At 46.1% G+C, this 26,437-nt stretch overlaps 1 protein-coding gene across 2 annotated transcripts in view; it reads right to left on the reverse strand.

The window, feature by feature from the left end:
- Window positions 1–856: 856 nt before the first annotated feature.
- The window catches only part of UPF2 (UPF2 regulator of nonsense mediated mRNA decay), a 211,336-nt gene continuing 185,755 nt past the window's right edge, over window positions 857–26,437 (reverse strand). For both annotated transcript variants that reach the window (XM_060006040.1, XM_060006039.1), the window contains exon 23: window positions 857–1,331. The gene's annotated coding sequence lies outside the window, so the exon portion shown is untranslated. The remainder of the gene's footprint in view (window positions 1,332–26,437) is intronic.

Below are 26,437 nucleotides of genomic sequence, written 5' to 3' on the forward strand. Positions count from 1 at the left end.
CACAGGAAAGGGGGAGGGAAGGCTGGGGACCGGGTGAGTCCAGTGTTGTGGGGTTTATGCTCCTCTGACGTCCTCGCTGATTTTCATAACGATGTTTCCTTCCAAGCTGCCTTTCCTGCCCGGGAATGTCTCAGCTCTGACCCAATTTGCAAGTATTTGTTCACAGATTTAAGAAATCTTTCCCTTTTCTGTTGTATGTTTTCAATATTTACCTTACCTAACTCTGTATTGAGATGGTACTGGCCACGTTTAGAAACTTCTAGGAATCTAGAAACAGGAAAAAACGTTGATCAAAGTGGAGTGTGATTTAAAGCTTATCAATGCTGCGACTGATGTCGTGGTTGCTCTGTGCCGGGCACTGTTTAAGCGTTTTCTGGATGTTAATACATGAAGCCTCATAAAGTCTCTATGCACTAGGCTTCATGAACCCCATTCTACAGAGAAGAAACTAAAACACAAAGATACTGTGACTTGCCTGTCATCACACAGCCGGTAGGGGCAGGGCTAGGTCTGAAATCCAGGGGGTCGGGTTCTGAGCACGGACTCTACCCCAGGCCACCCTGCTGCCCCTCTTACTGGCTTTGAGGTGACAGCGACATTCCAACACTTTGTAGACACTTCTGTTGTGCAGGAAGCACACTGAATTATTCTTTTTTTTTTTTTTTTTTTTGCGGTACGCGGGCCTCTCACTGCTGTGGCCTCTCCCGTTGCCGAGCACAGGCTCCGGACGCGCAGGCCTAGCAGCCATGGCTCATGGGCCCAGCCGCTCCGCGGCATGTGGCATCTTCGCGGACCGGGGCACAAACTCGTGTCCCCTGCATCGGCAGGCAGACTCTCAACCACTGCGCCACCAGGGAAGCCCTGAATTATTCTTTTTAATCACAGTCTAGTGTATCATGCTCCCTGCCCCCAAACAAGAGTGTGCGTTCCTACAGGGCCACATCAGTCCTCTGTTGTTTATTTCTCAGCTCCTGGACACTGCCCGGCACAGCGTAGATCTCCCATGAGACTTTCCGGGTCCAGTTGAATGCAGCCAGGGTGCAGTTTCCCCACACACCCTCACCCCATCCTGGCTTGTGACACAGACATGAGAAATTTCTTAAAATTCTCAGACCACATTTTCTAAATCAGTTTTGCAAAGTTGAATAGCTCAGCAAAACGTGAATTAAATCCATGTTTTCTCTGTAGGTCCATGGAAGTTGATGGTGTCTCTGTGTAGGTCGGTATTCAGGAGTTACTTTGGATGAAATCAGATCCAGGGTTCCACAAAGCCCATTTTCTTTCTTTAAAGCACAGCTGAAGCATGTTTTGGCCTCCAAATGCTTACACTTCTGGTGATAGAACAGAGAGAAAATATATGGTTGGTTGGCAAGGTGAGAAGACAGCTAATAGATTTGCTCTTGACAGACTCTATTGAAATGGTTAATATGCCTATTTAAACCAAAATTGGCTCGTTTGTTACTGCTGTCAAAGTTATTATTCTGATCCTTTGATAATTATCCCTTAAGTTACCCAGTCAGTCTGTCCAGTTTTCACACATGAAGTTTCTTCAAGGCCCTAGTCCCATATCAGCAACCCCACCCGGTCCCTAAAGGACGATGGACATTTGCCAGGGTCACTCACTGTGCCCCTCACCCCACCCAGCCCACCCACCCCAGGGACCCCTCACACCTGTCCTCCTGCCAGTCTAGTGGTGAACCACACACACACAAGTTACCATGTTCCTGTAAAAGCAGATTTAATTTCCTTTATTTCAGTTGCATGGATTTTTTTCCCCCTGGGTCTATTTCCAAAAGAAACAGTTGAAAGGATTTTAAAACATCACTGCACGTATTTATTGAGTCTAAACTGCAGAGCGCTGTGCGAGGCATCATGCGATGGTTTTTTTAAGACAATTCCGACTCTCCAGGAACTTAGTCTAGTAGATAAGTCGTGACCACGTTAAAACTCAAATACAAAATAGCTGTCACGCACGGGAGGCAGGTAGTTGGGCTGCCTCTGTGTCCACGCCCTGTGACTTGCTGTGTGACATGGGGGCTAGTCGTCTAACCTCTTCGAGCCTCAGGTTCCTCATGGTTAGAAGGGGGATGATAGCGATACCTGGCTCCTAAGTGGTTCGAGGATTAACGTAGATGAGACTTGATGACCCCCCCCCATGTCCCCGTGACCCACCTCCATATCACGTGCAGCTGTGGTGGGCACTTTCCACAGATAACAGCTTCCCCTGTTATGAAATGAGCTGTGTTCCCACAAAGTTCATATGTTGAACTACCCTTGTCCCCCAATGGGACTGTATCTGGAACTAGGGCCTATAAGGAGGTAGTAAGGTTAAATGAGGTCATAAGGATGGATCCCTAATCTAGAAGGATTAGTGTCCTTATAAGCAGAAGGAGAGACACCAGGGATATTTATGCACAGAGGAAAGGCTGTCCACAAGCCAAGGAAAGAGGCCTCGGGAGAAACCAAACCTGCCCACACCTTGACCTTGGACTTCCAGCCTCCAGAACTGGGAGAAAATACATTTGATTGTTTTGTTTTTTGTTTTTTTGCGGTACGCGGGCCTCTCACTGCTGTGGCCTCTCCCGTTACGGACGGAGCACAGGCTCTGGACACGCAGGCTCAGCGGCCATGGCTCATGGGCCCAGCCACTCCGCGGCATGTGGGATCTTCCCACACCGGGGCACGAACCCGTGTCCCCTGCATCGGCAGGCGGACTCTCAACCACTGCGCCACCAGGGAAGCCCAATACATTTATTTTTAAGTCCTCCAGTCCTCCAGGTGTTCTGTTACAGTGAGCAGACTAAGACCCGCCCCCAAGCACTTTGTCTCTGCCTCTGTGGTGGTGCTGGCCCTCCAGTAACGGGCTCAGCCTTCAACACAAACCCCAAAGTGGCGGGGAGGTAAGGCCTCCAGGGACACCCCTCAACACAGCAGGTGGGGGGTGTGGATAACCGCCCCGGACCCTGGCCGTCGGAGGAAGAAGCTCTCAGGTGCGGGGCTGTGTCTTCTCAGGCGGGACCGGCAGGGCTGAGCCCACCATAACACTGACCTGCTCATTAACGCAAACTTCATCAGCTTTTCTCCTTCCTGCCTCACCTGGTCCCACGCCCTCACCTGTGCTTCCTAGGATGACCTTCCAAATAAACCGCCTTCACACGGGCCCTTGATTCGGGGTCCGCCTTTGGGGAACCCAAACTAAGTCAAGGGATAGATTCACATCAGTCACTCAGGGAACACCCCCCATCCCTCACAAAAAAGTAGAAACAAGATATAGCTACGGAAGGCGCGTTACAGTGGGGCCATCCGACCGGTTGCTAAATGAACACCACAGGAAATAAGTATTACAGGAACCAAGCGGAAGGGATCTCAGCGCCCAGTTACCTTACAAACTGTGGCATCACACAGACAAGGTCTAGCTGACTAAAAAGATAACAGACTTGGCCAGCCCTGGTACTCAACGCAGGATGTTCTGACCAGAAGCTGGGGTGCCCTTCCTGGTGACATCCCCTCGAGACTGTCAGGGTGAGCAGCCCCATAAACAATCCAAGCTTTCTGGAAGTTTCCTTAGCAACGTTCAGGGAAAAGGCTGAGCAAGTGCGTGGTCCCCTAACTCCCCTCCAGTGGCCCCTGGAGAAGGAATTTATGAGCTGCTGCATCTCTAGTCCCTTCCTTGACATTTATTGGTTTTTTGATGAAGGTTAGAGCAATTTTTCTGTCAACAGCTTCTCATTAGGGGCTGGTGATGTTCTCTGTGACCATTATTTTACTCGGCATCATGCCTGGTCACTGTGAGAAGAGGTTCCACTTAGAAAGCATCCGTCTTTGCAGCAGCAAAGAGCTCAGGTAATCCCACTGAAATATTCCTCCGGGTCGACAGCGCCCCGAGGCTTGTGTACTGAACTCAGACAACAAGCCATCCTTTCGTGAACCACTCAGCTTCTGGCGTGGTGCCTCCCCATCTCTTTTTAAAGACATATTTCAGGTTTAATTCTCTGTTTCTTTTAAAAATGAATTATGGAGAACTTGTTGGTGAAATAATCACTAGGACTTACTTCTCAGAGACCACAGGTTCTCACCACGAATGACAAGTCTGCCTTGGAAAAGCCTGGAACCAGCAGGTGTTGGAGGAAGGTGTCCGGTTCCCCTGATGGACTGTTTATCTCGCCCCTGAAATGCACTGTCTGCACACGGTGATGCTTTAGGAAAGCATCTGGAGACATCTGAGGCTCCTGTCGTTCATCCTTCATACACCCTCCTCCGCCTTCCCTACCACCGTGAATCTAGCCTGGAATGGCTCATGGCCCAGCTTCCACAGTCCTCAGTGTATAGTTTATCAATCTTGTGTCACCTGTCCCATCCCCACTCCACTCCGGTCCCCACCCAGACTCTTCTGAAGTGGATCCCAGAGTCACCTCCTCAGAACAGAAAGACACTGCTCTCACCCAGGAAATTCCAAGGGATTTGGGAGCTCTGTGTAGGGAACCACGGTCAAGGAGCAAATATTAGGATAAAAGATGCTCCTGGTGCGCTCATCACTCAGGAAGTGACAAGGGTCTCAGGAGCCCTGCGCCAGGACCTGGGGACAGAGACCAGCATATACATGTTCTCTTATCTCACAAGAACCCCTTGGATGTCTTTCCCTCCTGTTCCCAGGGATCATTTTCCAAAATAACTGCCTCCATGCAGACCTGGGGCTCAGGCTCTGCTTTCCAGGGGAAACCCAGGCTGAGATGCCAACCAGGGGAGGGGCCAAGGGAGTTCCAAGAATGCCAGCAAAGGGAGTCCAAGGGTGACCACCAGGCACCAGACCCTTGTTTAATTAGAATCTCTGGTTCTCAGCGCTTGAAGCTGCAGTTCCAAACTTCTCCAGCAGAGGGAAGTGGTAGCTTAGCTCTAGAGGGACATCTCCAAGGCCTAACTGTTGCCAGGTTACCTGGACTAGAAAATCACATTTGCTTTTTAGTCCTGAGAATAAAAGAAACATATTTAGCAGAGTCAATACTAGTAAAGTTAGTTAGATGTCAGTTCATCTGAGGCAGTGGAGAGGAAGAAGCTCATAAATATAATTGTTTGCTTTTCTTTTTTTTTTTAAATAATAGAGTCAGCTGACCTCAGAGTGTGCTATGAAGATTGCTCCCTGCTTTTTTATTCCTGGGCAGAACCATGTTTTCAAGCCTGCCTTGGGCTGTTAATATCAAAGGGCAGCGTTTACTGAGAGCTTTTTGGGCCCTGGGCTAAGAGCTTCTGTTCTAGACCCAGGCCCACCTTGGAGCAGAATTCAGCACCCTCCACTCTCCCCAAATAGATTCAACTCTCAGAAAGCATTAAAGGAAAATGGGGATATTCCTGAAGATGACCTGAGGAGACAAAGACAAGCCTCTTCCTAAGACTCTTCCTTTGACGTTTCTGTCCTTGACCCCAAAATTCCTCTGCCAGGTCTGGTGGGTAGAGAGGAAAATGCTTCTGTCTTCAGCTCCAGCTCACCCTGCACCCCTCACAAAACTATTACTCCTCCAGCACACCCCATCCCAAGACTCTTATCAAAGTACCCCCCACATCAAAGAAGTTTCTTGCTAACATGGAAGATTTTTCTCCATATTTTTACACCTTCATTCACCTCATTTTTATAGATGAGGATGCCGAGGGATTGTCCCCAAAATCATACAGCCAAAAAGTGATGTAAGCAGGACTTGGACTCCAGACAGAGAAGGAACATCTGTCAGGGCGCATGATACTTTCACGGGCTCGGAAAAGTGTTTTCGTGTTCATTTCTTTTAAAATCAGAAGAATGTCATCATAAAATATAATTAAAAATTTTTTCATGGAGGAAGGAGCGCATCAAGGCAAAAGTGCCTGGGGTCCCGTAAAGTTATCCTGCACCCTGACATTGTGCTCCATTTTTGGTGAGGGTGTAGCTGACACACACCTGCTTGATACAGAGCCAGTCTTGGTCCAACATAAGACTGACCTCAATACTGGGGGAAAAATGTAAAAGTACAGGTTTTAGCTATTATGGGGTCAGTGGTATCATTTTCATGGATTCATTTATTCACTCAACAAACATTTCAAATGGCCTGCTATAAATGAAAAAGTTAAAATTTTAAATATTATTAAACTTTTGCTTTAAACACTATTCAATACATTAGTTCTAAGTTATGAAAAACAGAGATTTTTTTTTTATTTGACATTAAATCCTGAGGGACCGTGATCTCATTGGATATTTTTCCAACACTAGACTTGGGGATGGAGTGGGGAGTCATGATCCTTCACTCATTTCACTGCACCATCTCTGTGCCAACTAGAGGTGGGGTAATGTCTTAGTTTGCTTGGGCAGCCATGGACTGGGCAACTTAAACAACAGAAATTAATTTTCTTACAGTTCTGGAGGCTGGAAGTCCAAGACCATGCCAGTCAAGGTGCCGGCATGGTCCCGTCCTGGTGAGGGCTCTTCTTCCTGACTTGCAGATGGCTGCCTTATCAGTGGGTCCTCACATGGCAGAGAGAGATCTCTGGTATCTCTTCCTCTTCTTATAAAGGCACCAGTCCCATCGGATCAGGGCTCCATCCTTATGACCTCGTTTAACCTCAATCACCACCTTGAAGGCCCCCATCTCCAACTCAGTCACATGAGGGGGTTGGGACTTCAACATATGAATTTGGGGGTGACAGTCCAGTCCACAGCTGGTGAGTTGGTCAAACAATTTATAGCTGGTATATTTTTAGTATTTAATTGCAAGGCTGCTGTAAACAATCAAGGAGGAAGGGTGTAGTCCTTTGAGCATTCTTGCCAAAAACCTCACCTCTTCTCTGCTCCTTTGCTCCAATTAAAGCGGAATATAATGACATCATACCCTGATGGCAATCTCTTCTTTCATGGCTGGAGCTGGTGGGTAATAGGGGTTATTTCTGTTTGGGATGAGGTGGGATGTTTTGGGTTAGGTTTGGGTTTCTTCTTCTTTTCTACTCTGAGAATAAGAAAAGGCAGGATTCCTGCCTAGGAAGGGTGGCAAATTACTGTGGAAAGAAATTCTATCAGAATTGACCGTTCCATTCGGCAGCTGACATTTTCCAGTAGTCTCTGTTTTCTGCTGAGCTCCACTTCCCCACAGTTGACTCTGGCTCTGAAGAGTCCGTTTTAATGGACATACGAAAAAGAGAAATAAGATTTTTTGAAAATGTATTTAGTGGGGGCACAAAATTATACCATTAGTTGCGTTTTGTTTGGTCTGATCTTACATTCCCTGAGCACATGGTCCTGCTTGGCTGAATGCCCCTCTTTCTACTTGCATAATAATTTCTTGACATTCAGATGATTCTCAGATGTTTAATCTTCCCTAACCACCCAATCTAGAGTCCTCTGGTCACGCCATCCACCACCTCCCTTTAATTCCCTTCTCAGCGCCTACAACTCTGATTTTCTTTCTTTTCTCTCTTTTCTTTTCCCTCCCTCTCTTGTTTATTTTTTTGCACGAGAATATAAGCTGCATGAGGGCAGGGACCCTGACTGTCTTCTTCATCTCTGTACCTCTCATTTCAAGGACATGCCTGGCATAAAGTAGGCACTCAACCATTATTTGTGGAATGCACAAATGAGGGAGTGAATGAATGAATAAGATCTCAGCAAGGAGGAGAAGGCTTTTTATATTGGTTTAGCAGTTTCTAGCTTTGCTTGGAGAGCTCTTTACAACCACTGAGAGGATTGCAAAAGGAATCAAGGCCAAGGAGAAAGAATTCTTAACAGTGAAAGAGAGAGAATATAGAAGCAAAGAAGCAAGGATGAAGCATGGGAACTCAAGAATTCCCCTCAAAGGTGAAAAACCTGTACCATGAAAACCATAAGACACTGGTAAAAAAACTGAAGATGGTACAAATAAATGGAAGGATATTCCATGCTCATGGATTAGAAGAACTAATATTGTTAATATGGCCATACTACCCAAAGCCACCTTGAGATTCAGTGCAATCCCTATCAAAATTCCAATGGCATTTTTCACAGAAATAGAACAAATAATCCTAAAATCTGTGTGGAACCACAAAAGACCCCGAATAGCCAAAGTAATCTTGAGAAAGAAGAGCAAAGCTGGGGGCATCATGCTTCTTGATTTCAAACTATACTACAAGCTACAGCAATCAAAACAGGATGGTACTGGCATAAAAACAGACACTTAGATCAATGGAACAGAATAGAGAGCCCAGAAATAAATCCATGCATATATGGTCCATTTACAACAGAGGAGCCCACAATATACGATGGGGAGAAGACCGTCTCTTCAATAAATGGTGTTGGGAAAACTAGACTGCTATATGCAAAAGGTATTGGATTACAATATGTTGAAAGCTGGCATTATATAACATAATGCTGTATAACAAAGATAATGTTTTTTTATTAGAGAACTACTATGCAGTCACCCAAAAAAATTTTGTAGAAAGAGGCGCTGCAGGAAATAAAAAGAAGTATACACAAGGGTCCTACTTGTTCGAGTTTCCAAGAGTGGACTTAAAGCTATCTTCACTTCGGTAGCTCAGATGCAATTGTCAATGATTGTCCTAATTTCCTCCTAGGGCCATGCATGTTAGAACCACCTGGAATGTTTCATGCCAGACCTGTTGAAGCAGAATCTCTGGGTTTGGAAGAATGCAGGTATTTGCAATTTTAACAAGTTCCTCTGTTGATCCTTATACATTATATCAAGAGGAAGAGAGAAAGACCAAGTAGAAAATCTTCCGGTACAGAACATACAAGTTCACATTTAATAACCCTCCTCCACTCCTGTGTTTGTTTTGTCTAGTCCTAAAGTTGCTTTTATTAAGGGAGTTGAGATACTCGCCCATGAAGCTTATTTGTTTTTTAAATGCTGCTTTGATTTCTCAGTCGGGCTGGGTTTACATTGCCCTTGGCATCCTCCCAGAGAATTTTTGTGCCATTGAGAAAATGAGTCTGCTGCCCCCTTTACTTATCCCTTCCACTTTTTGAGCACGATATCGTAGGAGGTCCCCAACTTTAGACATCTGAAACTCAGAGTCGCGTATAGAGGCACGAGTGTGGACCCTGGCTAGACTTCAAGAGCAACAGAAAAATAGCAAAAGGAAAACTCCAGGGAGAGTGGACCTTCCCCAAGGGCACTGAGGATGCTGGCAGGCTGCCAAAGTCAATTTTAATAACAGTGGCAAACTAGTTGCGGTTCTTTCCAGATGATGTGTTGTATTAATGGCCATTACCTCCCTGCTTAAACTCCTGAACAGGCAGGGATTTGAAATGAGGATCTTGCAAGAAATGGACATACCTTGAAGATGAGGTCTATTCTTATAAGTTGTATAGAGCACCCCAAGTAAGATACGTGTATAAAGCCTCATTAATAACAACAGTAGGGACTTCCCTGGTGGCGCAGTGATTAAGAATCCGCCTGCCGATGCAGGAGACACGGGTTTGATCCCTGGTCCCACATGCCTCGGAGCAACTAAGCCAGTGCACCGCAACTACTGAGCCCACACACTGCAATTACTGAGCCCATGCTCCACAAGAGAAGCCACCGCAATGAGAAGTCCGCGCACTGCAGTGAAGAGTAGCCCCACTCACCACAACTAGAGAAAGCCCGCACGCAGCAACGAAGACCCAATACAGTCTAAAATAAATAAATTTATTTAAAAAAATTAAATAAAAAGTAATAAATAAATAAAGGTCATAGCGTTAAAAAAGAAAACAACAACAGTAGTTTAAGTTCTACTCAGTTCCAATGAGTTTTTGGTGTGTGTCAGAAGTTGTCAACCAATCAAGTACACAAGTTTCCACCTTCCCCCTAGAGAGAAAGTCAATAACAAGAGACACGCTGAGGGCCCACCTCCAGCTCTGCCAGCGCCTTCTGACTACTCAGCACTGCCCAGCAGGCCCCAAAGCACCAAAGAAGCTCCACTCTCACCTGCTTGACACTGGGCTTCTGCACATGATTTCAACTAATAAAACCATCCTGCTCCTTTAAATTTTCTAGTAAATGTTTGAAAACGATTGTGTATCACACTCCCTAATGTAAAGAACTTGAGGTCGAAAAAGAGGAATTACCCACCCAAGAGTCAAGTAGCTCCATTAACGGCAGGTGTAGGACGTATTCATTTCTTCTCGCTGCTGTAACAAGCGACCACAGACTTAGAGGCTTAAAACAACTCAAATACATGACCTCACTGTTCTGCAGGTCAGAAGTCCAAAATGGCTTTCACTGGCCTAAGACCAGGGTGTCAGCAGGATAGCGGTGCTCCTGGAAGCTCTGGACAGAACCAGTCTCCTTGTCTTTCCCAACTTCTCCAGGCTGCCCAGGTTCTCTGTCTCGTGACTCCCACCAGCGATCACATCACCCCAGCCCCTACTCCTGGCATTACATCTTCTCAGGCTCTGACCCACCCGCCTCCCTGTTATAAAGAGGCCTGTGATTATATTGGACCCACCTGATAGCCCAGGAATCTCTACCCACCTCACAATCCTGAACTTCATCACATATGCAGAGTCCCTTTTGCCACGTAAGGTAACATATTCACTGGTTTAGGACACAGACATTTGGGGGACCATTACTCTGCCTGCTACAGAGGACCAGAACCCAGGTTCCTTGACTCCCAGCCCAGGTATCCCTATGGCTCTCAGGCCCTCACTACCCCTTGGGCTCCTCAGAGTTCAAGGTCATCTCTGAGGTTCAGAGACAGAAGCTGGGTTGCACAGCAGCAGAGGATTTCCTCTTAAAGTGGCGGTTTACCATTGTGCACACCCCGTATACCCCTGCTACCCCATAACCACCCCTACATTACATCACGCCTCAGAAGGATGGGGCTGGCCCCTGAGGTTCAGGAAGCATCTCGGTGGCTCACTGAAAAGGGCTGGGGGTATAAAGATAGTGTTGCTGACTATCCTGGGGGTACCTCTCAGGAATCTGAGTGTGGTAGGATGAAGTACCCTGATATCTGCAAGGCCCTGGGAGCAACCCGAGGGCTGGTACAAATGCCCACCAGCCATGCTGACGAGAAGCCAGCAAAGAAGGGAATCAGGATGAGGAGAGTAGGGAAGAGAGAAGCAGGCTGAGCTGTGGTGTCAGTAGGTCTGGGTGAGGCCAGGACAAAGGAGCCTGTGCCCAGGGAACAGCGAAGGGCTGGCCACCCAGCACTGCCAGCTGAGTCACCTCCGCCGAACGCTCAGAACCCCCTCAGTCAAGAAAGGTTGGCTGGAGAAGAAACAGAAGAGGACTCCGCCCGGAAAACATGCACCAGCCATCCTGCCAGCCTCGTTGCCATGGAAACGATAAAATTCCAAAGGTGTTCCCACTTTTCTACCACCACAGGCAGAGTCCGGGAAGGCTGGGGGCCTCAGAGAGGAGGAGCCGGGTGGGAGGAGAGTGACAGAGGGGTGTCAGCTATGACCAGGGAACCAAGCCCCATCTGCATCCCCAGTGCTGAGCAGACTAACAGGAATATCTGGAGCCAGAGGCGGGTTTTCCTTTCTCTTGGGAAAGCCAGCTGAGAATGCATCCATGGTAACTAGGGATGGGGGATGGAGAGTCTGCAAGTGAAGACAAAGTATCAGCTGCTCATCTAGAGAGGGATAATAATTAACCAGGAGGGTCCCCTTCGGTCCAATGACCCCAGGAGACAAGTGGCAGGGTCAGACGGTTGGCCTCACGTGTGTGTGACCTGGGCAGCCCCCCAGGGCCCCCACCCAGAAGGATCTCACGGTTGGGTTCAAGCTCAGCTGTCACCATCTTAAACTTATTCATCATTTTGAAACCAAACAGGACCTTGCGAGACTTTCCCCGGAACAGACCCCTATGTCCTCCACCTCTTGTTTGTAGAAAAGTTTTAGCCTCCTAGGCCTTCCCCAAGTTCCAGAGAGCAAATTTAATCAGAGAAGTGAGAAAATGCAGAAACAAGGGAAAGCAGTCGAGCAAGACAAAATAAAAATAGTTTAGCCATAAAACAAAGTCAAGGGCCCTTAGTTCCTCCTCAGAGGCTGCAGATAATATCCTGAGTCGTGTCCTTGAGTTGTTTTGCAGATACTGAAACCTCCACCAGGTGGAAACTGCTGACCGGGTAGACCCCAGACTGGTTGGAACCAGAAGGTTGATGATGTTAACTCCTGAAATACCACCCTGTTACATCACCACCAACCAATCAGAAGGACGTATACAAGCTGGTCATGCACCTGGGGACCCTCTCCCTCACGTTGCCCTTAAAATCCCTTCCCCTAAAGCCATCAGGGAGTTCGGGCCTTTTGAGCATGAGCTGCCTGGACTCCCTGCTTGGAGCCTGCAATAAACGCTGTGTTCTCCTTCCCCACAGCCCGGTGTCAGTGGGTTGGCTTTGCTGCGCGTCAGGCAAGCGGATCCAAGTTTAGTTCAGCAACAAGTTTTGAACAAGAGACCCCCTCATTTTCATTTTTCACTGGCCCCCTCAAACCACGTAGCTGGTCTCCGGGTGTATCATGCAGGACACATCGTGTCTGTGCAGGACGAAGGGTGAAGAAGGAATAAAATGCTCAGCGTCTCATTTAAGAGGTAGATCTCTTATCTGTTCATTCAGTCAGACAAAATTCAGCAGAAAATTCTCTCCCACCCTCCTCCCAACCCCCGCATGAAGGTACACACATGTACAATCCCAGGCTTACCCCTCACACAACTGACCACACCAAACTGCAGTCCCCTGGTGTCCAGGTGGGATCAGGCCAGCGTTTAGGAATGCTGAGGGTATTTCATTGCTTTTCAGGGAAACAATCTAATGCTCGGCTGATAGGCTCATATACATTTCTGCCAGGGCTCAGAGGAGCCAAGAGAAGAGCTGAACGTCAAAACGAGTTTGAACATTTGGAATTAAAGTTTTTTCACAGATTCAACCACCACCATCAGAATAAGATTTTAAAAACAAAGACGAAAGGAAGGTCAATTTTTTTTTAAAAGGTGAAGAATAATTTCCTTATAAGATGGTTGCGAAATTTCATTAAACTGCACCTAGGATACTGCCTGTGTAGGTAGAGGCTAAGTAAACAAATGTTAATTTCCTTATTCCCTTCAAAGCCCCTCTTTGTACACTCTTTCTTCTTTTCTTCCAATCTTGCTGAGTAAGTTACAGCCTTAAGCTGCCCCTGCCCCTGCCCCTAGGTTACCTAACGTGATGGGCTGAATCATAACAAAACTCCTGTGCTGAAGACCTACCCTCAGTACCTCGGAATATGACTGTATTTGGCGTTGAGCTAAAGAGGTGGTTATGATAAAGTGAGGCTGTATAGGTGGGCCTTAATCCAACAGGACTGGCATCCTGACATAAGAGGAGATTAGGACACAGACAGGTACAGAGGGACGACCACGTGAGGGCACAGGGAGAAGATGGCCATCTACAAGCCAAGGAGAGAGGCCTCAGGAGAAGCCAACGCTGCCCACACCTTGATCTGGGACACTGAGTCTACAAATGTGAGAAGATAAAAGTCCATTGTTTAAGCCACCCAGCCTGTGGTACTTTGTTGTGGCAGCCTGAGCTGACTAATACACCTAACATCTGAGTTATGGTTCTTGGAGAGGAGCAAGCCTACACTGCCAAGAACGATGAAAACGCTCTTATCAGGCAACACCCTGAAGAAGGGAGCACTGCTCTTCAGGAATCTAGCTGGGTGCTTTCCACCAGGTATTCTCTGGGTGTCTTTTCTCCTGGGAGTTCATTGCCTCCTTGTAAATAGAAGCCACTGTCCCCTGAGGAGGGAAGTGGGGGGTGTATTTGGGGTCATCAGTCACTCATGCCAGCCCAACCTACCCAAATGTTCACATACTCCTGGGCCCTGTTCCAACCTCAAGAGAAGCCCTTTCTTGGTCTTACAAGCCCTGAGCAGCAAAGCACACATGGAGCCAGTCTTCTGCCCAAGGACCAGGCTGAATGAGCCCCCAAATTCTGAATAAACTTCTGGTCTGATGGGCTTTACTTGTGTTCCCCAAGGAAGTTACAGACCAAGAGTTGGAAATGGAGGAGGTGTCTTAACATGTGGGTCTTTATCATTCCTGGCAAAATTATCTGGAGCCATGAAATCTGGATCAAGGCAGGAAAGTCCAGAAGACCTTATTACACCATTCTTAAAAACAAACACTTCCACTGAGTTTTCTCATTACCAACACTGTGTTAAGCACTTCACGTACACTTTTTTCTCCCAAGCAAGATTTCAACACAAAGGAGCCAGCCTGCATTTAGAAAAGTACCAAGAGTAAGGTCTGTGTATTTAGGGTGTCAGGGAAAGAGCTTTTCCAGGGGAGCAAATGCTTTGTCCATTACCACGTCCATTGCTTCTCCCTGGATTTGCTCCCATGTACCTGGATTCTCAGGTATTTAATGGCTCCTTTCTCCTGAGCCCTCTCCCAACATATCTTATTTAATAATAATATTAGTTCTTAATGTGTTTACTTATACCCTGTCTTGTTCTGAAAAGCACTTAAGGCAACGCATAGACAGATATACTGCATATGGCGACTAGCATTCATCGATTCAACATAAACAGAGCACTTCCTATATTCCAGGCACTGTGCTGGGTCCTGGAGAAACAGCATTCACGTTCCACCGGGCTCTCCTGGGTCTCTCCTGCACATGTGCATAGTTTCCCAGCCAGCAGGGATGTGTGGAGAGCCCATCTCAACCCTTTGGCTCTCCCATTCCAAGATTTTCTGTTAAATACGTAGCTGGTTCACCACTTACCCCAATCAGGAGCACATTCTCGAACTTGCAGAGATGTGAGTTTTCCCCATCTGTTTCCTGCCAAGTTCTCTGTTGCTGTCAGTGCTGTAGGTTTTCACCCTCTGCTCAAAATTTATTTGACCGCATTGGCAGTAAACTTGATATTTTTTTCTGGTCAGCCCCTTGCTGATAAAACAGTGGACAAAACTGGGAAGAGGGCTGGGATGGAAACAGACCAGACAAAAAGGCTGCAGACCCGTTCTTGCCTGAAGCTCTATCCATTTTTCATGAGTAAATGCTTCTCAGTTTGTTATCTGCCTTTGGCCAATTTCCAAAGCACAGAAATGGTTGGTTCTGACAATATTGTCCAGTTTCATACTGTCTGGGGAGGAGAGGATTTACTGACCTTTTCATGTCACGATAGCTGGAAGTTTGGCCTCTGAAGTTTGTTTTCTTTTTAATTTTGATGGGGCACTAATTTCCCAGTTTTCTGCTGTTTCCACTGTCCCTATGGCCCTACACTTGTTCTGCTTCATTACCTGCCTCACCCTTGAAGGCACTGAGCTTAGGAATTATGATCCACAGTGGTGACACCTAGACAATGTCCTTAAAGTGCAATGGAATGTACAAATAGTGCTCGGGCCTGTGTGCTAGATTCTCTGGAATATAAAAGCATTCGAGAGAAGGTCCTTGTCTTCAAAGCCCCGAAAATCCCGGGGGAGATGGGGAGCATGGATACAAAGAGATAACTAACAATGCAATGGCGGGAGTCCACGATAGGCACAGGGATGGGCTTCCCTGGGGGTCCAGTGGTTAAGATTCTGCACTTCCACTGCAGGGGGTGGGGGTTCCATCCGTTGTCGGGGAACTAAGATCCTGTATGCCGCATGGTGTGGCCAAAAAAAAAAGCACAGGGATGTCCTCTGTAGGCTGGGAAGGACAAGAAATGATTTCTCAGGTTTATGACATACAGACCCTTTATATGATTTGTCAGGTTTCTTGTCAATTACTAAATATTACTTTGGTACTGGGAATGAAATTGTTTTCATTGGAAGGAATAAACTAGTGTACCTTAATAAAGAGAGAAGAGTTTGGGAAGTGGAATACTAGGGAGTGCTAGATGTCACCTTGCTGCTGGTGGAACGTGGATAGTAAACAGAATACCACGTCCCAGCTCTGCCACTCCCGTGCTGTGAGATTTGAGAAATTCATTTCTGCATCTGTGCAGTGAAGGAGGGGTGGGGAAGTGGTAATCATTTTTGGTTCAAATGCCCTGTGGTTCTAAGAGAGGAGAGAACCTTTTTCCTACAATCTCTAGAGAGATGATTATGTTTGTTCCCATGTATCACAAGGATTAGTCACTAGATTTGCCCGAAGCAATGATCCCCAGAATGGTTAAGCAGGGTTTCTGAATGTTTTAAAATTTATTTTAGTAAGAACATTTTGAAAACCTGATGAAGTTATGACATCTTTTCTAGGCGAAATAAACCACATCTTCCTAAACATACAAAACGTTGCCTAGAATCACAGGGAACTGACACCCTCAGGTTAAGGACTCTTGAGAGCAAACAACGAAAAAGAGACCATGATGAGCTTCGAAGCCCTGGATTCAGCTCTGGGTGTTGTAGGCTTCTCATTGTTTTTAAAATAGTCAAAAAAAAACCAAAGTGAAGGTCTGAATTAAAAACTAACCTAGAGGGGGCTTCCCTGGTGGCGCAGTGGTTGAGAGTCCGCCTGCCGATGCAGGGGACATGGGTTCGTGCCCCGGTCCGGGAAGATCCCACATGCCGTGGAGCGGCTGGACCCGTGAGCCAGGGCCGCCACAACAGTAAGAGGCCCGCATGCCGCAAAAAAAAAAAAGAAAAAAAAAAAAAAACTAACCTAGGAAGATCTGTTGTAGAAAATGAAAATTGTTCATCGCTGAGAAAGGCAGCCTAAAGAACAAGAAAATCTTACTCTTCACAGAATCCCAGGCCGAAGGGAGGAATGAAAAATTAAAGGCATTAATATTTTTCACAGCCAGAGTAGGAAAACCCACAGGAAACGATGAGCAAGGCTGCAGCGGCAATTATAACCAAAGACAGGAAACTAAAACAGGAGGCTTATCTCATTAGTTAATTTCAATGCAACAGTACAGAGGGGTATTTTGGCCGGATGCCTCAAAAGAACACTTAATCCTTCCGCAGGAGTATTCAGAGATCATCCGGAGAGTTATTAATGCCCTCTCAACCTCTTCTCTTTGCCCTCTCCCTTTTGGAAAGTAGAGAAGGAATCTAGCTAGGTTAAGCGAGCATTTTTTTTTTTTGGCCATGCTGCGCCGCATGTGGGATCTTAGTTCCCCGACTAGGGATCAAACCCATGCCCTCCGCGGTGGAAGCTTAGAGTCCTAACCACTGGACTGCCAGGGAAGTCCCTAAGTGAGCATTTTTAATTTCAACTCCTAGAACATTATATTGTGTTCATTTTGAAATCATCTTACAGAGAATCAGCCCACGGGCTAAGGTATAGATGTGTCTGACAGAAGAGAAGAAGCAGAGTCCAGGGGTCCAGCAGGGCCGTGGGTTTCAGACTCACTGCTGCTTCTGCTGCCCAGGGCTGCCTCCCAGGTCAGAGGTCAGAGGTTAGAGGTTATCAAACACCCAGGGCAGGGACTCCCACGTTCTGCAAAGTCACAGGCACCACTGTCATCATCTGCTTCCAGTACTCCGGCTGTATTTACAGGCTCCCTAGTCACTCAGGGAGAACGGCATCCTGCAGAAGGACAGAACCCACAGTGCAGAAGGACTCTGGGGGCAAAAATAAAATGCAATAACTTGTGCATTGTTCTCTTTCAGGTCAGTGCTTTTTTGCTATTTAGAAGTCTGCTGAGAGACACCCCTGGCAGTCCAGTGGTTAGGAGTCCCGGCTTCCACTCCAGGGGGTGCAGGTTCCATCCCTGGTCGGGGAACTAGTATCCCACAAGCTGCTCTGCACAGCCAAAAAAAAAAAAAAAAAAAGAAATAGAAGTCTGCTGAAGGGAGCAACATCAAAGCACCCCATGTCCTTAGTCTCTACAGACTGTTCTCCGCACCCAACAGCGATTTTTTGAATACTGAGTCAGATCCTAATATGCCTTCAAAATCCTCCAGACAGACCCCACCTCTCTCTGAAGGTAATCAGAGTCCCTGACATTGTATATGAGGCTGTGCTCCTGGCTGTCTTTCTGACACCCGCTACCCCAGTCCCTGCACTCCAGTCCACTGGCCTCCATGCTATGTCCAGAGCGCTCCAAGCCCACTCATACCTCAGGACCTCTGCACACACTGTTCCCATGTCTGGAGAGCTCCTTCTGAATCCCTCAGTATCTGCAAAGCTCACCCTCACTTCTTTCAGGTCTCTGCTCATATGTCACCTCATCAGAGAGGCCTTGCCAGCCATGCTGCCTAAAATAACAGCCCTTGTTCATCCTTCCCTTAACCTTCTTTACTTTTTCCATAGCACACATCATTACCTGGCATTCCTATAGATCCTCTGTGTTTTTAAATTGTATCCTTTTGAACGGGGATTTTTTTCTTGTTCCCCAACTATATCCCTAAGACCCAGAATGTGTCTGACAAATAACAGACATTCAATAAATATTTTTGAATGAATGCTATTGGTTAGTCTGCCTAGATGGGTGTATAATGGTATTAACTATTTTCTTTTTAATAGTGAAATATCATAATACAACAGTGCCTACAATGCGTATGTACTCTTTAAAGAATAAGTGTGCACCCATGTATTACCACAAAGTGTACCAATGATATATTCTGAGGTACCAAAATAGATCTTCGATCAAGTCCAAGTACTAAATTATTTCCCGTTATCAGTCAATTAGAACTCTCTTTGATGTAGATAGCAGAAAAGCTGACTCAAAGTGGCTTACACAATAAGGAAATTTATCATATAAAGTCTCATTTTAAAAATCCATAGGCAGATACATGCCCCCCATGTTCATAGCAGCACTACTCACAATAGACAAGACATGGATCAACCTAAATGCCCATCGACAGATGAACGGATAAAGATGTGGTACATATATACAATGGAATACTACTCAGACATAAATAGGAACGAAATAATGCCATTTGCAGCAATGTGGATGGACCTAGAGATTATCATACTAAGTGAAGTAAGTCAGAAAGAGAAAGACAAATACCACATGATATCACTTATATGTGGAATCTAAAATAGACACAAATGAAGCTATCTACAAAGCAGAAACAAACAGACATAGAAAACAGACTTGTGGTTGCCAAAGGGGAGTGAGGTGGGGAGGGATAGACTGGGAGTTTGGGGTTAATAGATGCAAACTATTACATATAGAATGAATGGACAAAAAGGTTCTACTGCATAGAGCACAAGGAACTATATTCAATGTCCTGAGATAAACCATAATGGAAAAGAATATAAAAAAGAATGTATATATGTAACTGAGTCACTTTGCTGTACAGCAGAAATTAACACAACACTGTAAATCAACTATACTTCAATAAAATAAGTTTAAAAAAAAGAAATCAGGGACGATTGGAAAGGTGTAATGCAAGCTGGGATGGCATTCACAAATGTCCACTGTACCTTTTTTCACCAAAGAGTAGTTCAGAGCCGATTTTATCCAGCTATAGACATATTCTAGCAAGCTTCATATCTGCTCTCCCAGCCCACAGCAAGTGGACAGCACTCGAAGCAGATAGATTGACAAAAACAGGCAATGGCACCAAGTAGACACAAGATTCCTAAAAACATGATCATTCAGCCACAGGGCAAAAAGACCAACACAGCAGCTCAGTGATGACACCCTCATTACACCTCAGTGTGACAGGAATGGTATGATGACCCTGAGGAATAAAACCTTTAAGCTGTATCCAGTGGACAATGTTTAGGAAGATAAAAGGATGTTTAATGGATTTTGAAGAGATTCTATCAAAACGTTAACTATTACAATGAAGACACTCAAAGAAATGTTTCAGTTCTCCCAAATGATGCCAACTAAATGAATGGCTGTTAGCTATAATTATCAAAATTATAGTGAGATGAGAAGCCATACTTTCCACAATTTGGGGGAATTTCTACCTATTACAGACCTATTATTAAAAAGAAAATTATAACAATTTAATGAGCAAAATGAATGGGGTTTTTTTCATAAAAAGCAATAAGTAGTTCCCTCCAACCTCAAAAGTTAAAAAGGGGAACTTAAGTCTCAGGTCACTGTATTTCCCACTTCTAGTAAGTATGCTGGAGCTGCCAATTTAACAAATACTTACTGGGAAACTGAATATTTATTTCAACTTGAATGTTCCTGATGGTTTTTTGAGCAAGGAGGCAATGGCTAGCACAACCCACAGTTTTGCACATGGAAAATCAAGACTCTAAGTAGTGAAATAACTCACTTTTGGGGGAGCATTGAGTCCACTCAACAGGAAAACTTCCAATATTGTCCCTGTGTTGGGCCATTGATTGTTTTAAGGTACTAAAGACAAAAACGAGGGGAATCAAGATCTGAGATTGAGTAAGACACAGGGCTCCGTCTGGGGACGCCACACTGAAGATTCTGCTCAATTTTTCAACTCAGTTTTGCATCCCATGGTCCATAATTTTTTTCTTTTCAATCTTTTCCTCTTTAACCAGGGAAGCCTTAAGAGCAGAAATGGTCAGCAGTCCCCAAAGTGATATAATCTGAGGGCTACCTAGGAAAGGCCTTTACTCCAAATGTTTTCTCCACCACTATTGTGAAATTCCACCAACGGAGAGCACTGGGGGAGGGACAGGTATTCTGCCAACTTCAGGGGTCCCCTAATATATTGCATATATTCCTGGGAGATATAACAAGACCCTGGCGGTCAAGGCCCTGACCAATGAGAAACAAGTTGGGCGGCTGGGCAAGGGGCAGGTGAGCGTGTGAGCTGAAGCTGGGAGCAGAGGTTAGATGAGCTGATTGCTATTGTCTTAACCCAGGCTGACCTACAACTGTCTGTACTTCACCCCCTGAGGCTTCCGCCCTAACCTAGAATAGTCCACTTTAGCTCTTGTCATTTCAGAGCAGTCCCTCAGGCTCCAGGCTGTGCCTCCCTCTCCTGGGCCTTGTGCCCCGCTCCCCTATAACAGTTATGCCTCAACACACCTGTAGCGGTCTGCTCAGGAGGTCTGCCCTGAGACAGTAGCACAGCCTGGGGGCTTCAACAGCAGACATTTATTGTCTTATTGTCCTGGAGGCTGAAGGCTGAGATCAAGGGGTGGGCAGGGTTGGTTTCTGCTGAGGCCTCTCTTGGCTTGTGGACGGCTGTCTTCTCCCCACATCTTCATGGGGTCTTCCCTCTGTGTCTGTGTTCGAATTTCCTCTTCTTATAAGGACAGCAGTCCTATTGGATTAGGGCCTACCTTAGTGACCTCATTTTAACTTACCCCTTTAGAGGGCTTATCTCCAAATACTGTCACATTCTGAGGTGTTGGGGGTTAAGATTTCAACATGTGAATTTGGGGGGTCGTAACTCAGCCCACAACAATACCTGACTTTGAAGAGTCCCCTCAAAGGCCCTTGACTCCCATCCTGAAACACTGCCCCTACATCCATTTCAAATTTATCAGAGCAGGTTTCCTAGATCCAGGATTTTCTAGTCTGAAGTTCTCCTGGAGAACATTAGGCAGGACACAGTGCCTTTAAATTGGGAGACCAACCCTGCAGGCAATTCACGGGTTTCTTTATTTGGTCAGAATTAGAAGTGGGTTCTGCAGGGGTATCTTGAATTTTACCCACAAGATGACTTCTAGTCTGGATTGGGCATCTTTGGTGATGGACATCCTGTGACTTTCTGAGAAGCGGTAGACCCAGGTGAAGACTATCAATTAAAGCATTTCAGAATTAAAAAGAGAAATTGCACCACCATGGAAATAAAATCAAAAGTCCTTGTTCCCTCTGTCGGTTGAATCCTAGGGATTACGGAAATCCGACGCTGGCAGCATTAGCCCAGATCTTTGATGGGGGCCACCCCTCCGGCTCTATTTCACGTTTTGTTACCTAGGTTGCATACCTTTCAAAGAATGGCCTTTAGTCAGGGTTTGCAGCTCTTTGCCCCCCAGGCTGTAGGAATGGCATCACTCTGAGGCCCCTCATGAAAAGCAACTCCAGGTCTTTCAGCCCTTCCTTTCTGGGCTGTGTGACTCCACCTGATTCTGGGAAAGAGCCTCGCATCCCGCCATCCTGACCCCACGCCTCATCCCACCACCCTCGCTGCTGGGCTGGTCTCAGAGTCCAGAGAGCAGGAGTTAAGTTCTATACGTAGTGACATCACTCAACAAATGGCAGTGTCCCCTCCACTTCCCAACTTCCGGAGCACCCAGGACCAGACAGCAGCCTGACACACCCTCCTTGAATCAGGACCTCACAAAATACTATCCAGGCAGCCTCGAGACGTTCACCGACACGGCCTCAATTAACCCAGGAAAGAAAGCTTCCCATGCTCTTTCCATTCCCCGCGAAAAAGGGAACGAGATACCCTCTCCTGGGAATCCTTAAAAATAGGTGAGAGGTTCATCTGTTGTAGCTGGAGGATGCGTGAGGCCGAGTGGAATGTCTCCTGGAGCCTGGGGGATCCTCTGATCCAGAACCCAGCCGTGTGGTTTAAACAGCCCTGGTCACCTCCACAGGGAACCCCTGGGATGGACCATGAACCGTCTCCTCTGTCGTGATTGCCCTGGACGCTGTGATCTTTCCCCTCCTCAGCCCCGGCACTCTTACCGTTCAGCTATTCCAAGAGCACTGGCCATGCATTTTGTTCGTTATAGTGCACTCCCTGAAGACATGATGCTCTGAGAGGCTAGCGCTCTGGCCGTTCCCCAAGCTCCTGTGAGCCCTCATGAGGAGCAACACGCATCAGTGACACAGCGCTTAGCCCATCTCTCTCTGCAACCTCCCACTGCATCCTCTCCTCACACTGGTTCCATCACACTTGCTGACGAGTGGCACTCAACCCTGCTGCCCTCTGAGCAGTCATCTTATTGCTCCCTTCCTTTGGCCGCCAACCTTCTGCCTCCGCCTCTTGACCCCTTGTCTCTTCCTTAACCCCCTTCAATTCGGTTTCCATCTACTCCAAATAAGCGTAATTTTCAAAATGGTGTGTTCCATGCGCCAGGGGCTCAGGGGGAAGAAGGCATGGGCCTGGCTCCTAAGAGATCAAAGATCTTCTGACCCACTGGTGGATGCTCAGTTAGATGGGGGTAGAGACAACCACACCGCCAGGCAGAATGTTTCAAGTGCTATAGAAAGAGAAAGAAAGATGGAGCTTCCTTAAACATACTAAAAATAGAGCTACCATACGATCCAGCAATCCCACTCCTGGACAAATATCTGGAAAAGATGGACATTCTAATTTGAAAAGATACATGCACCCCAGTGTTCACAGTAGCATTATGTACAATAGTCAAAACATGGAAACAACCTGTGTCCACTGACAGGTGAATGGATAAATAAGATGTGATATATATACACAATGGAATATTACTCAGCCATAAAAAAGGATGAAATAATGCATTTGCAGCAACATGGATGGACCCAGAGATTATCACACTAAGTGAAGTAAGTCAGACAGAGAAAGACAAATATCATATGATATGACTTACATATGGAATCTAAAATATGATACAAATGAACTTATTTACAACACAGAAACAGACTCACAGACATAGAAAATAAACTGATGGTTACCAAAGAGGAAAGGGGGGCGAGGGATAAATTAGGAGGTTGGGATTAACATACACACACTACTATATATAAAATAGGTAAACAAGGACCTACTGTGTAGCACAGGGAACTGTGTTCAGTATCTTGTAATAACCTATAATGGAAAAGAATCTGAAAAAGAATATGTATACGCATACACACATATATATACATATGTAACTGAATCAGTTTGCTGTACACCAGAAACTAACACAATATTGTAAATCAACTATACTTTGATTTAAAAAAAAAGAAATACAGGCACGGCCGCGACTGTTTGTCGGGGCCCTGACCGTTTGTCTGCTGCTGGGAGGGACAGAGTTTGCAGCCTTGGGGCCTCCACGTGTGCGCTCCCCAGGGCCTGTGCACCCAGGTGGACCCTCGGAGTTAGCAACCCGTGTTTTCAAAGGTAACCAACTGCCCCCACACACAAAAATATTCCAAGCAAAAGCACCAACCTGTTTGCTGTGGTCCAAGAAGGGAGTTCTCTAATTTTCCCGCTTCACCCTTGCTGTATTGTCCACTTGTCTGTAGGGAGCATGGATGGCTGTTGTCCTATCATGTAAGGTATTTTTAGAAAGTCAAGGAAACTTGGGGGAATTCCCTGGCGGTCCAGTGGTTAGGATGCTGTGCTTCCACTGCAGGGGGCGCAGGTTCAGTCCCTGGGACTAAGATCATGCATGCATGAATGCATAACATAAATAAATAAACTCTTCCCCTTTAAAAATAAATAAATAAATAAATAAAAAGAAATATATATTTACAGCAAAAAAAAAGAGAGAGAGCGCGAGAAAGGAGTAGGTGGAGATTTTGGGGGGACGTGCAAGCCACACTCAAGCTGAGCTTCAAAAGGACCAGCAAGATCTTTAAAGGTACAGAATGAGAGCAGCTCTGGCAGATTAGGGTGCAGGTTCAGGAAGCATTCAGGCCACAGAGGCAGCAAGGGTCTGAGTGAGGAGGGAATTTGGGGGCCAAACAGAGGAATGCAGCGCTGAGGAGTCTGGGCTGAGCTTGGCGTGTGTGAGCAGGCCTCTGCTTGAGGGGCCTTTAGCGGGCAGCATTCACACATCACAAACTGAGGCTTCGCTCCAACTTGTCCACTTATTAGCAACAAAGGAATTGAGTCATTATTACAATAGATCCCCAGGTTCTGTTATGCCACGCCCCATGGTCCTGTCCCGCTTGTGAAAAAACAAAAGGAGACAGTTCAGTGGCCTCGTAGTGAGTAACTGACTTCAGCTTCTTAACAAGGGCAGGGTCAGAAGCCTCCATTCTGAGAGTGGGATTGACATCTATACACTAATATGTATAAAATGGATAACTAATAAGAACCTGCTGTATAAAAAAATAAATAAAATTAAAAAAAAAAAAAGAAGTCTCCATTCTGATCTCCCATGAAAGATGTATGGGCTTGTGCCCGAGTGAGCAAAGCCTGGGGAGAGGGGCGGGTCTCTGAAGTTCAGGGGCTGCTCCAGCAGGATTGGAGGAGCCCCGTGCCTTCCTACCTCCACCTGACATCCACGGTTTCCTCCCAGTCTGTCTCCTAAGAGAACTGGGTCATCACTTCACAATCTGGAATTGGCTACCAAGAAGGCTCTGTCCCCAGAGGACGGTATTCACTGGTGAAATGGAAGAGGCCTTCAGAGAGCAGACAGTGCCCAGGAGATAGTGATCAGACCCCAGGGCGGTGGTCAGCCCACACCTGGCACTGACATGCCACACAGACTTGGCTCCCGCGGGTGCTACAGTTCCAGTTACTAGATACTTTTTCACTTATTTAAAGATGTCCGGCCAATGCCACCCTACAGGTATGTCTTCGCTGGGCTAGAGGACAAAGGCTATCTATTTTAAAAATATATTTAAATAGCTTTTTATTTCCCTAATCCAATGTTTATGGCTTTCTTCAATTGTCTGAAAACTATTTTGCCAAAAATTACAGTGTGTTATTCTATTACCACCTTATTGTAATAATACCCTCCTTTTATAACCACTCCACCTGTTGGGCAGTGTCCCTGAATTTGCAAAGGCCTTTTACTGAAGAAAGCCACAGATGGGGGAGCAAGAACCATGTCCTTCTGCAGGTTCTCTTGGAGCCTCAGTTTCTCCTCCTGAAAATGGGATCTATAATGTCATCTAGTTAACGAATTAGTATCTGAAAAATACTTTGAGATTCAGGTGTGAGAACTGCTATAGGATCAGAGCTATGGATGTAGCTTTTAAGCCACAGAAGTGGTCTTGTGTGTAATCTGAATATTCTTAACACACAAAAGGAGCTTACAATTTAAAGGCATCTTTTAGTAAATGCATTTATGAAATGAAAAATTATGTGGTCCTCTTAGAAATGTCTCAAACATTTGGAATTTCTTAACACAACATTTTAACGCAATGTTAAGTCAGAATGGCTTGTTATTTGTTCTGCCCTCTGTTGATTAGATCAGATGAATTTAGCTCTGGAGTCAGACCTCAATGGCTTCAACGATTCAATTTATGAATCTAAGCAGGCCTGTTCCTCTTCAGTGCTCATAAGCACTTCTTCCCAGGAGAGGAAGGGGAAGGGAAAGCCAATGAAAATTAATTAATTTTGCTATTTTTAGTGAATGTGGGAAATGGGCTGATGGGAGACAAAACTCAAAACCTATTATGGAGCTGTTTGGATATCAATTACCCCAGTTCCCCTCAAATGGACGCTGGAAAATGGGCATATTTAGATACTCTGTTGGGCGTAATTATTCTCCCACCATAATACAGGTTTTGCAGGGATGGGCCATCTGTCCTGCCCGGGAGAGTCAGCGTGAAGCAGACTGCATCCCTTCCCCAGCCAGCTCTGCCCCTCACCTGCAGGGTCTTGCATCTATTTTTGTCACCTCTGTCAGCCTGGCTCAGGGGTTCCAAATAAAACTGAAGGAAGACATGAAGATGGCCAAAAAAATGAAGTCTGCGCAGCACGAGCCTGTAGCCTTACCTTTTTGTAGCTTCTGTGGTCTTGCCTGAATGAAGGGCTTTACTCTGTGTTGGAGGAGGTGA

Source organism: Delphinus delphis, chromosome 2 (genome assembly GCF_949987515.2).
Source record: "Delphinus delphis chromosome 2, mDelDel1.2, whole genome shotgun sequence".
Lineage (NCBI taxonomy): Eukaryota > Metazoa > Chordata > Mammalia > Artiodactyla > Delphinidae > Delphinus > Delphinus delphis.